The sequence below is a fragment of the Pipistrellus kuhlii genome, unplaced genomic scaffold, assembly GCF_014108245.1.
Source record: "Pipistrellus kuhlii isolate mPipKuh1 unplaced genomic scaffold, mPipKuh1.p scaffold_m20_p_13, whole genome shotgun sequence".
NCBI lineage: Eukaryota > Metazoa > Chordata > Mammalia > Chiroptera > Vespertilionidae > Pipistrellus > Pipistrellus kuhlii.
Genome location: NW_023425438.1, coordinates 17,622,135 through 17,633,564, shown reverse-complemented (window position 1 = coordinate 17,633,564; position 11,430 = coordinate 17,622,135). Strand labels below are relative to the sequence as shown.

The following is an 11,430-nucleotide window of genomic DNA, read 5'->3' as shown; positions in this document are numbered from 1 at the left end:
TGCGGCCTGCTCAAAGGGCTCCAGCCCCTCTGATTGCACTGCCGTCGGGTTTGCAGCGGATCCACCTCTCCTGACTCACCCCGGGGAGAAGGGTCACGGAGTGGGGGAGAGAGAAGCTGGGCACCTTCCCAAACTCCGCCAACCCGCCTGCGGGGAGGGCAGGGGCGGCCGGCGGAGGAGAGCCAGGGGGATGGATGGCCAGTGCTTGCTATTTAAAGGGAACGGGGCGGGCGGCTCCACTTGCGTCCCCGCGCGGGGCCTCAGCCCCAACTCCGAGGAGTGTAGCCCGGCTCCCGCTGCGGCTCCGGCTCGGGCCCAGCCGCCCAGAGCGCACCGCGCGGGGCCCGGGACGAGCAGCAGCAGCGGACCCGGGCAGGTCCCGGCGCCGAGGGCTCGGCACGCCCTGCAGAGTGGGGCGCCCAGGGTTTCCTAACTCCATGCCTAGGGCGTGGCCCCCTCTCGGGCGCTGCACCCCGGGACCTCTGGGTGCCGGGAAGGGAAACGCCCAGGGGGAGAACTGGGAGGGAGCAGTGAGTAATCGGGGGGTGCGCGCGGGGGCGGGGAACTGGTAGCTCGGAAAGCTGGTTAGAGGCGCCAAGGCGATCGGCTTCCTGCCTGTGGCCGAGCGGTCCGCGCGCTCCCAGCCGACGCAGGAACCGGGAGGGCTAAAGAGAGATAAAAGGGGCGGGCCTCCGGCATCCAAAAGGGTCGTGCTCCAGGTGAGGCTCGAACTCACAACCTCGGCATCGCTCTGCAAGCACTGCTGTATAAGTACCGCGCGCTAACCGATTGCGCCACTGGAGCTCCGCTGAGCGGCCCTCGCGATGGCTCTATCAGGGCTCACCCGGCGGCGGCGGCCCGCCGCGCATGCGCACTCGCGGCCGGCGGCGCGGCGGGAAGGGACGGGGTCGGAGTCTCCCCGCGCCTTCTGGCCCGGCCGCCCCCCCAAAAGAGCAAACCGGGGGGCACCGGCGGGGGACTCTCCCTCTCTCGGGGCTGAAGGGGCGGTTTGCCAGGGCCAGCCGTGGCGGACGGGCGGCGGGGGCCCAGGAAAGAACGGAGCCCGCCTCCCCGGGCGGTGCGGGGGGAGAGGAGTCCGGCCGCGGGGCTCGGAAACCACCTCGGCGCCCGCCGTGGATCGCGGCCTCCCCGGGGCGGCCTCGCGTGGCCGAGGCCTGGACCGGACCGTCCGGGCGTCCTGCGGGCTGGCCGAGCGGTGGACCGGGCCCGGGAAGCCGTGGGAGCGGGAAGCCTTGGGCTGGGCGACCCCCGCGCTGGCCGGCGGGGCAGCCGCGGAGCTGGAAGACCCGGCCGGGCGAGGGGGCGTCGGAGCCCGGAACCCCGAGGCTCCCCGCCGCCTCTTTCCCCCTCCGGAGCGGGGTGCTGGGGGCGCCCCGGGCAGGAGGCGGGTCCCCAACATCGAACCCAGCGGCCGGCCTTCCGGGGGCGCGATGCTCGCCCGGGCCTTCGGGAGGATGCGGGCTAAGCCGCGCAGGTCTCAGTGCGGCCACAGCGAGTTTGTTTTAATGTTTAAAAACGAAGTTCCTAATGTTTAAAAATCAAGAGGTCTCATACAAATACCTGGATATCCTTTCTTTTTTAAACACCAGGAAATGTGAACTGCCCCCAAGGTTGAATTATACCTATCCAGTGTTTTGAGGGTTTTTGTTAGTTTGTTTTTTGTCTGTGTGGGACACTTATTAAATTCTTTTCAGTTATATTTTACTACAGCAGAATAAAGACAAACATAATCCAGGCTGGATTTATTGGATTTACTGTTACATTCATTATTATTTTTCTTGAGTCAAGTTTGTAGAAGCTTCATTGTACGGTCTTCGTTTCAGTAAACTCTTTATTTTATACTTTTAACTAATAGAAAGAGACTCCCAAAGTGATCTTATTATAATGGGGCAAGAGTTTGTCTAAATAATTACTTTCATTATTATTTTTCTAAATAGAAATTTAGGTGTCTGGGCAGCACCTAAGACCACGTCCTATCTCATGGGTCCCTGTTCCTCACCAGCACCATCCGGAAGCGACCTTTCTTTTCCCTCCGGAGAGAAAGATGTGCAGGTGCCTGGGGCCAAGGTCTAAGGCACAAGTGTCAAACACAAGGCCCGAGGGCCAAATGCGTCCCGCCAGGCCTTGCAATGTGGCCCGCACCGCGCTGTCATCACTGCACTCCGCTGCGTTTCCATCACAATGACAGTTTATGACTGTTCAGTAAACCATTCGGCCCGCGATTTAGGCTGGATTTTATATTTTGGCCCCTTCTCTGATTGAGTTCGACACCCCTAGCTTAAACTGTCACATGTACCGTTAAGAAGAAAAAGCTGCTGCCCAGCTGGTGTGGCTCAGCTGTTGATCGTCAATCTATGAACCAAGAGGAGATCACAGCTCGTCTGGGTCAGGGAGTCAGGGTTAGGGGTCAGGGCACATCCCTGGATTGTGGGTTCAATCCCCAGTGGGGGGATGAGCAGGAGTGCAGGAGGCAGCCAGTCAATGATTCTCATCACTGATGTTTCACTCTCCCTCCTCCCTTTCTCTCTGAAATAAATAAAAATATATTTTTAATTTTAAAAGGAAAAAACTGCCACTTTTACTATGATACCGTGCTTTCATATCACTTATGCCTTTTATTTTATACTTATTAAAAGACTCCACAGTATATATTTTTTAAGTAATATATTCCTTTTGAGAACTATTGTTTTCTATTCAGCTTTTCTGCCCCTTTGTTTCTTCCACTTACAAACCAGCCAACACTTTGAAGAGGAAAGAAAGCAGTTTGAGGTGTCACACTTACCTCACAGCATTTCTCTTCTCCCTGAAATCTTGGACTCTCACCTCCTGGACTGCCTTAGTACGTAGCTCTTCGTTGCTTTCAAACAGGTGTGTGTGCGTATGTGTGTGTGTGTGTGTGTGTGCGCGCGTGCTCTCTCGAGCACACCTGTACTTATTGTATTTCTAGCTACTGTCAGTGGGAGTAGTTTGATACTACCAAATGCATATAACCTTTCTCCTGTAGAGAGACTCATACACGTGAGCAAATATACCATATTTCATCAAACCTGAGATGCCTTAAACTGTCACATGTACCGTTAAGAAGAAAAAGCTGCTGCCCAGCTGGTGTCATAACTGAATTGTCAAGATCTTGTGTGACCATATAATTTATTCTCCAAATGAGGACATTTCTGAAAACAATAGTGAGAGGGGCATTATTAATAACACTGGATCACCGAGCATGCCTTGTGATGGCCTCAGACAAGCAGGCACATGTGACCACCCTAATGGTACCCCCCCTTGTGCTGCTGCAAATACATAAAATAAAACCAGGACAGATGCCCTGTTAGATGGTTTTTGACTGTAAAAACTATCATTTATGGAATACCAGTTTTTCATCTACTGTGCTAAGTGTTTTACATTCATTTTCTCATCTCAATCCTCACAACAACCTCTTTTACAAATAAGAAAACAAACTCAGAAAAATTAGGTCGCTTGCCCAAGGTCCGATAGCTAGTCAGCGGTGGAGCTGGGATCTGTCTGTAGTGGAAAGCCCTGTTCTTTTTCTTTTTTAATGTATTTTACTGATTTTTCACAGAGAGGAAGAGAGAGGGAACAGAGAGCTAGAACCATCGATGCGAGAGAAACATTGACCAGCTGCCTCCTGCACACCCCCTACTGGGGATGTGCCCGCAACCAAGGTACCTGCCCTTGACGGGAATTGAACCTGGGACCCTTTAGTCCGCAGGTTGATGCTCTATCCACTGAGCCAAATGGGTTTCGGCAGCCCTGTTCTTTTACTGTGCCCATCTAGGTCAGCTTTGGGCAGAAGGCAATTTCACTGTTCAGCTCAGCAAAGAGCACCTGGGAGCGGAGGTTGCTGGCCACTCTCACTGCTGGTGGGGATGCACTGAAGCAGACTTGATGCTGGGTTTTATTCCACTTGGCATTCCCCCGGGTTGACCTGCCTGGGCCATTTGCACCCCACGGAGCACCGCCTGCTGCTGGCTTGGAGCACCTGAGGAGAGGGATGGGGTGTGTGCGTGTTATAAACTTAGTGCTTCCCTGCTCCAAATGTACCCTTCTCTGCCCAGCTCTGTGGTCCTGCCAGCCAGTGCCACGCGTAAGGCCTGGTCAGTCCTCGCACCAGGAAGGTGCTAGAAGAACACGGGCGGGCTTCTCTTCCTAGTTCCAGAACTTTCTTTCTGAGCTCCTATAGCACAGCTGCCCGTGGGCGGCTTCCCAATGAGATTGTGCAGTCACCCAGCACACAGGTCCCTGCTTGCCAGCCGCAGCCTGCAGCACGTCAGCAAACTCCTCTGCCACCTGTGGGCCTCCACCACACCCTCACCAGTGGGTTCTGGCGGGGAGGGAGGGCCATTTCCAAATGTATTCCTCCCGTGTGTTTCCGATGTCATCTCTGGAGGTGGTGGCTGCTCCCTGTGTGTGTTCTTTCTGTATTCTGTAGAGTTTCTGTTTTCCCCGTTCGGTGGTTAACTCTCGTTTCCTAATGAACAATTCTTTATATTGCATGCTCCCTGTTTAAAGGACTGGTGTGGTTTCCGCAACCTGGCAGGATCCTGGCTGATACAGGATGCGTTAATTACTTCTTTCACTTCTCATTTGAGAACAGGATCTTTCAAAGAAAATGGAGAACATAGTGGTCAGTGGATAAAAATAACGCACGATTCACTGCTTACTATATGCTGGGCGAAGTTCTAAGAACGTCACACCTTTTTTAACTCACTTAATCCTCATGCCAAGCCTAGGAAGTAAGTAGCATTTTTATTTCCTTTTACAGATGAGGAAACTGAGGCACAGTGAGGTGGCCTAAGTAAGTGGTGGAGCTGGGACCCAAATATAAATTATGTGACTTAAAGGTCCACGCCCTCAACACTAGCGAATAGAGTGCTCAGTCTGCCATTGACAAGAGAGGCAGGGAGACCTATGACAGTGCCTTTTACCCTCGAGGGAGGCACTGATCAGGGCTCACAGAGTGACGGTGGCCAAAGGGTCCTACCTTGAAATATGGGAAAGACGAAATAGAACTGGGACTAGTAGAGAGATGAAAACAGGGACTGGCTATGCAGGGGTTCCCAAATGCCCCAGGCACGCCTGCTGAGAAAAACGGGGCGGTTCCTCTGTCAGTTACGGCAATAGTTGAACCCAAAACTTACTGGACCAGAGACAGTGTGGCAGGTCTTAGAGACTAATGCATAGATAATGACGGAGTCTTCCCTTTGAGAGGAGGATGCTTGAAGAGGGAGCCATGGGCCTCAAGGGTTTCAGTCACACGCAGGGATGTGCTTAGGTCAAATTTTGGGGTGGGTAGGAAAGCTCACCCTGTGGGGTCGAAGAAAGACGAGGAACAAGTAAAACAACCTTCGTTCATATCTGTTTAGCCAACATGAATGACCTCGATTATATTCCTCTATACCGTACATCACAGTTGGTTTAACCATTGTATTAGTGGACATCTTGTGTTATCAATATTTTCTGTTTGGAGCTGTTATAAATAAAGCTGCGAAAAGCATTCTTGTGCAAGTCTTTCATTCCTTGTAGGTAAATACAGAAGTGAAATTTCTGGGTCATAAGGTAAGTTTATGCAGAGGTGGATTTTTTTTTTAATATTGTGGTAAGATATACATAATTAAAAGTCTGCAACTTTAACCATTTTTTTAAGTTTATTGTATGATTGAGGTCTCTCCCCCATCTTGCCCCTCTTCCACCCTCTACCCCCACCTCAGGCCTTCCTTATACTATTGTCTATGTCCATGGGCTATGCATATATGCATACATGTTATTTGGTTAATCTTTTCCCATCCTCCCATCTCCCACTTCTCTGAGATCTATCAGTCTCTTCCACCCATTCATGCCTCTGGACCTATTTTGTTGGTCAGTTTATTTTGTTCATTAGATTCCACATATTAGTGAGATCATGTGATATGTGCATTTCTCTGATTGGCTTATTTCAACCTAACATAATAATCTCCAGGTCCATCCATGCTGTCATGAAAGGTAGGAGATCCTTCTTTTTTACAGTTGAATATTATTCCATTGTGTGAATGAACCACAAATGTTTATCCATTCATCTACTGATGAGCATTTGGGCTTTTCCCCGGTAACTTTAACCATTTTGAAGTGCACATTTAAGTGGCATTATGTACATTTACATTGTTACACAACCATCACCACTATCCATCTCCTGGACTTTTTCACCACCCCAAACTAAAAATCTGTACCTTTTAAAAAATAACTCTCCAAGGGGCTTGGAGGAGGGTAGGAAAGGGGGGAAATGGGACATATCTGTAATACTATCAACAATAAAAAAATATTTTTAAAAAAATAACTCTCCAGCCCTCGCCAGTGTGGCTCAGTTGGTCGGAGTTTTGTCCCATAGACTGAAAGGTCGCAGGATTGATTTCTGGTCCGGGCACATACCCAGGTTTTGGGTTTGATCCGTAGTTGGAGTGCATGTAGGAGGCAACCAATCAATGTTTTTCTCATGTCTCTCTCTAAAATCAATAATAATAACTCTCTATAATAATAATAACCCTCTCCCCTCGGCCCCTGGTAACCACTCTTCTACTTTCTGTCTCTATAAATTGACTATTGTAGGTACTTCAAACAACCAGAATCATACAATATCTGCCTTTTGTGTCTGCTTGTATCAGTATACTATTTTCAAGGTTTATTTGTGTTAGGGCTTTTATCAAAATTTAATTTCTTTTAAGACTAAATAGTATTGTACGAGAGGCCCAGTGCATGAAATTGGTGCACAGGGGAGAGGGGGTGGGTACCCCTCAGTCCAGCCTGCACCCTCTTCAATCCAGGACCCCTCAGGGGATGTCCAACTGCAGTCAGACATTCCTCTCACCACCCAGGACTGCTGGCTCCTAACTGCTCACCTGCCTGCCTGCCTGATTGCCCCTAATTGCCCACCCTGTCAGCCTGATCACCCCTAACCATCCCTGCCTGCTGGCCTGGTCGCCCCTAACTGCCCCCCCGCCCCCTGCCCTCCCCCACCAACCTGGTTGCTCCTTACTGCTCCCCCTGCTGGCCTGGTCACTCCCAAGTGCCCCCCTTTGCTGGCCTGTGGTCCCTAACTGCCCCCTCCTGCTGGCCTGGTCACCCGCAACTACCCCTTCCCCCACCAGCCTGGTCACCTCTAACTGCCCCTCCCCCACAGCCTGGTCACCCCACACAGCCTGCTGTCCAGTCGTTTGGTTGTCCCTCACTAAGCCCCTTGCTATCCTGGTCCCCCCATGCAGCCTGCTGTTTGGTCATTACTGTGACAGCATTCTGGGAAATGTGCATATTCCTCTACTTTTAGTATAGATTATATATATCTCATTTTATTTATCCATTTATCAGTCATTGGACACTTCGGTTGCTTCCACCTTCTAGGTATTATGAACGTGGATGCATAGATATCTGTTATAGTTCCTATTTTCACTTCTGAATATATACTCAGAAGTGGAATTGCTAGATCATAAGATAATTCTGTTTAATTTTTTGAGGAAATATCACACTGTTTTCACGGAAGTTGTATCATTTTATATCCCCACCACGAATGTCTCCATATCCTTGCCAACACTTGTTTTATGTTTGGGAGTTTTTGAGTAATAGTCATCCTAATGGTGTGGAGTAGTATCTCATTGTGGTTCTGACTTGCATTTCCTAATAATTTGTGATATTGAGCAATCTTTTCATGTGCTTATTGGCTGTTTGTGTATCTTCTTTGGAGAAGTGTCTATTCAAATCTTTAACCTATGTTTAAATTAGGTTGTTTTTTTGTTGTTGTTGAGTTTTTTGTATATGCTGGATATTAATCCCTCATTAGCTATATAATTTCCAAATATTTTCCCTCTTTTTTGGGGGTTGCCTTTTCACTCCTTTGAGTGAGTCTTTTGATGCACATGCTTTTAATTTTATGAAGTCCTATGTTTAATTTTTTTAGGAAACTGCCAGCCCCTTATTTCCAAAGTAGTTGTACCATTTTATACTGCCACCAGTGATATTCAGTATTCCTACATCTTTGTCAACACTTGCTGTTATCAATCTTTTTTATTTTAGCCATTCTACTGAGTGCATAGTAGTATCTTATTGTAGACTTAATTAACATCTTCCTGATGACTAATAGTGTTGAGCATCGACTATTTGTATATCTTTGTGAAATATTTGTTCCAATCTTTAGTCCACTGTTTTGTTGGTGTGTGCTTTTTCAGTTTCTCTCATCATTTTTTTTGGTATTTTATTATATATTTTTTATTAAACTGTAGGGTTGGCTGATATTTCTCAGCTTCTTCATCTGTAGGTAGCAGGTATAAATTCCACCATGACACCTGGACTACAAGATATGCCAAGCTCAGCCCTAAACTTCATTGTCAGCTTTCTAATCTGTTAGTGGGATTCAACGAGAGAACCTATGGCGTTAGCACAGGGTCTGCCACATAGTAATCACTCAGTAAGTGTTAAGCAGAGAGGGTGTTGCCGCTGCTGCTGTTGTAGTTAGTTAGTGTGAGTTACCCACGTTCCGCGTGGTTCAGGGTTCAGGTTCAGGGTTCGAGGCTGCATGCAAATAAAAGAGACAAGACAAGACATACTCATTTGGTAATTGGGGACCAAGCGGAAGCCCAAGGGAGAACTCCGCTTTGCTCTGGCCTTGCCATCCCTTTTATTCTGGTTTGGGATCCACCTATAGCCCCCTTAGGCAGGCAATTTCCAGTAACACGCAGACTATCGCATCAATAAGGATTGACATGACTGTCTGGGGGGAAGTTGCTTCAGCTACCATTGTCCAAACAGTGGGTGCATAGCTCTGATCTTTGCCAGAGCTTTAAAGGTCACCAGCCTTCCGGGATCTCTGTCCACACTTCTCTGTTAGTGAACACAATGGGTGGCTTCCTGCAAGATAGATTCCTCACACCACACTCTGATCCCAGGGAGAAAATGCTCCTCCGTGATCACGTGAAGAGGGAACTGGCTAAGGAAAGTAGCGGTAGTAGCTACAGGTCCGAATGCCAAGAGTGCCTTGTTGAGTTCCCAGAGAAGTGAGTATGGGAGCGCTGGGGCCAAGAAGTCAGACAATGGCAAACCAGAGTGAGGGTGTGGGGAAACCAGGATCTTCACACACTGCTGATGGGGAGATAAAATGGTGCAGCCACTTTGGGGAACAGTCTGACCGTTGTTTTTTTGTTTTGTTTTGTTTTTGAACCAAATCCAATAAATGCAAGATGTAAGTATAAAATAAATAAATACATGCACTGAAACACAAGAAGAGGAGGTCTCAACAGGCCTGGAACTGAGCCTGCAAGGAGTGGGTAAAAGAAGGCAACATTAGACAGAAGAAGGAAATCTCAGTCCCCAGTGCGTAGAGGAGCCAAGAAGAGAGTCTTTCAAAGGTTCTGGGAGCAGCACTTAGGATGCTTCAGACCCAAAGGGAGGAAAGATGTGGGAAGAGATCCAGGGACGACTGCCAGGGTCATTTTTGGGACCGTGAGGCAGGAGCAGGTAGCACCCCATCATAACCCAGGCAGCTGTGGAGGAATGTGGGAGCAGACAGACGAGGCAGTCCTGAGGTGGCAAGGATCGCCCAGGAGAAACTGGCAGTGACCAAGCCCAGAAGACCAGTTGCTGAGATACCCTGCTCGGTGGCAGGTCTTGCCTTCCCCCAACTGTGAAAATAACAGGAGTGCAACTCTTGCCTCGTCCCCCTCAGTGGACTGTGCAAAGAATGTCGACCATAAAGATGAGCTTGCGCAAGGATCATTAAACATTTGAGCGAAACCAATATGATCAAAGAGAGATAAGCCAGAACCTTCCCCAGACTCCCTTGAGGTTAGGTGAGACCATTGACTGAGCTTTATTCAGCCAGTGGAAAGTGAACGGAAGTGGGCACATCACTTCTGGTCTGGTCTGGCATCCTTTAAGTGCCTCCACTCTCTCTCTTCCTCTTTCTGCCAGCTGGGTTTCAGCGCCCAGGGTGATGGTGGGAGTTACAAGATGAAGGAGACAAGATCCTATGTCATCGTCTGTCAAATGAGAAGTGAACTTCCGTGTGCTAAATCACTGAGTTTGCATTGAAATATAGTTTCCTGTTACAGCAGCTAATACTTCACTGATAAGCGTTTACAGTTTAGAACAGTTTCCTTGGCCCTGGCCGAGTGGTTCAGTTGATTGGAGTGTCATCCAGGACACCAAAAGGTTGCGGGTTCGATTTCCAGTCATACCTAGGTTGAGGGTTCGAACACCAGTTGGAGCCCATAAGGGAGGCAACTGATCCATGTTTCTCTCCCTCCCTCCCTTCCTCCCTTCCACTCTTTCTCTTAAAAAAGAAAGAAGGAAGGAAGGAAGGAAGGAAGGAAGGAAGGAAGGAAGGAAGGAAGGAAGGAAGGAAGGAAAGAAAGAAAGGAAAGAAAGAAAGAAAGAAAGAAAGAAAGAAAGAAAGAAAGAAAGAAAGAACACTCAATAGATGAGCTGAACTGTAGAGTACATCAACTCAATTTAAAACAAACAGTGAACTGGACTTGAAGAATATTTCTAGAATACAGTCAAATGGTGCCCAACACCCAAGTTGGAAGGCTTACCAATTGAACAGACCTGGTAATGCATTTACTCAGCACTAACCAGAGGGCAGTTTGACAGGGGCTCCTGTGTTTAGGATTCACCTCGGTAATTCAGACCCCAAACATTCACTGGCAGCATCAACGATTCACATTATTTGACCCGGCAGATGAACATGCAGGACAACCGTCATTCTTTCCTCTGTACTATGTAACAGAAATCATTCATTTTTCCTTGTAATGTGAATTCATTCATGCCTTTGTCCACCCACCCCACCCCCATCCATCCATGTAACAAACGTCCAATCTACTAACAATTATCCTCAACCCTTGCTGTCTCACTGTCACTGATGTTAATCAGCTTAACAATAACCCACAACCTTTGGACCAACTTCATTGTCACTGATGACTTGTCGATGAGAAAGGTAAATATGGGTTCCGTTATTTGGGTGCCAATCAGTATTCTAGAAGGAAATGCTCAGTTAAAAAAAGTTCTAAATAAATGACTAAAAAGAGAAAGGGGAAACGGGGTGGGGGTGGGGGTGGGGGAGGCATGGAGAGGAAACAGGAGGGTCCTGCCCAGCAGAGGTAGGTGAGAATCTTGTTTCCTTGTCTGGGTTTTGATCTGCGTGGGGACAGTCTCTGCATCTGGTCAATCCAGATGGAAGGGAGGGGACAAGAGGGGACAGGAGGGTGTGGAGTTGGAGGAGTTTCGAATTTTTGAACTCTAGTCTGATTCTGGTGACAGAGCCTGAGTTTTCCCCTTCCCCCCACCCATCCCTCCCTCCTCTGACACGTGAGCAATTTCCCTAAGAATTCAGAGTCCAGAAGAGGAACAGCAAGCAGGGGTCAGCTATCCTTCTCT

At 48.6% G+C, this 11,430-nt stretch overlaps 1 non-coding gene across 1 annotated transcript; it reads right to left on the bottom strand.

The window, feature by feature from the left end:
• Nucleotides 1–711: 711 nt before the first annotated feature.
• On the bottom strand, nucleotides 712–804 carry TRNAI-UAU. Its single transcript is given in 2 exon segments — nucleotides 712–747; nucleotides 767–804. It is a non-coding gene; the product is annotated as a tRNA-Ile (tRNA).
• Between the last annotated feature and the right edge of the window lie 10,626 nt (nucleotides 805–11,430).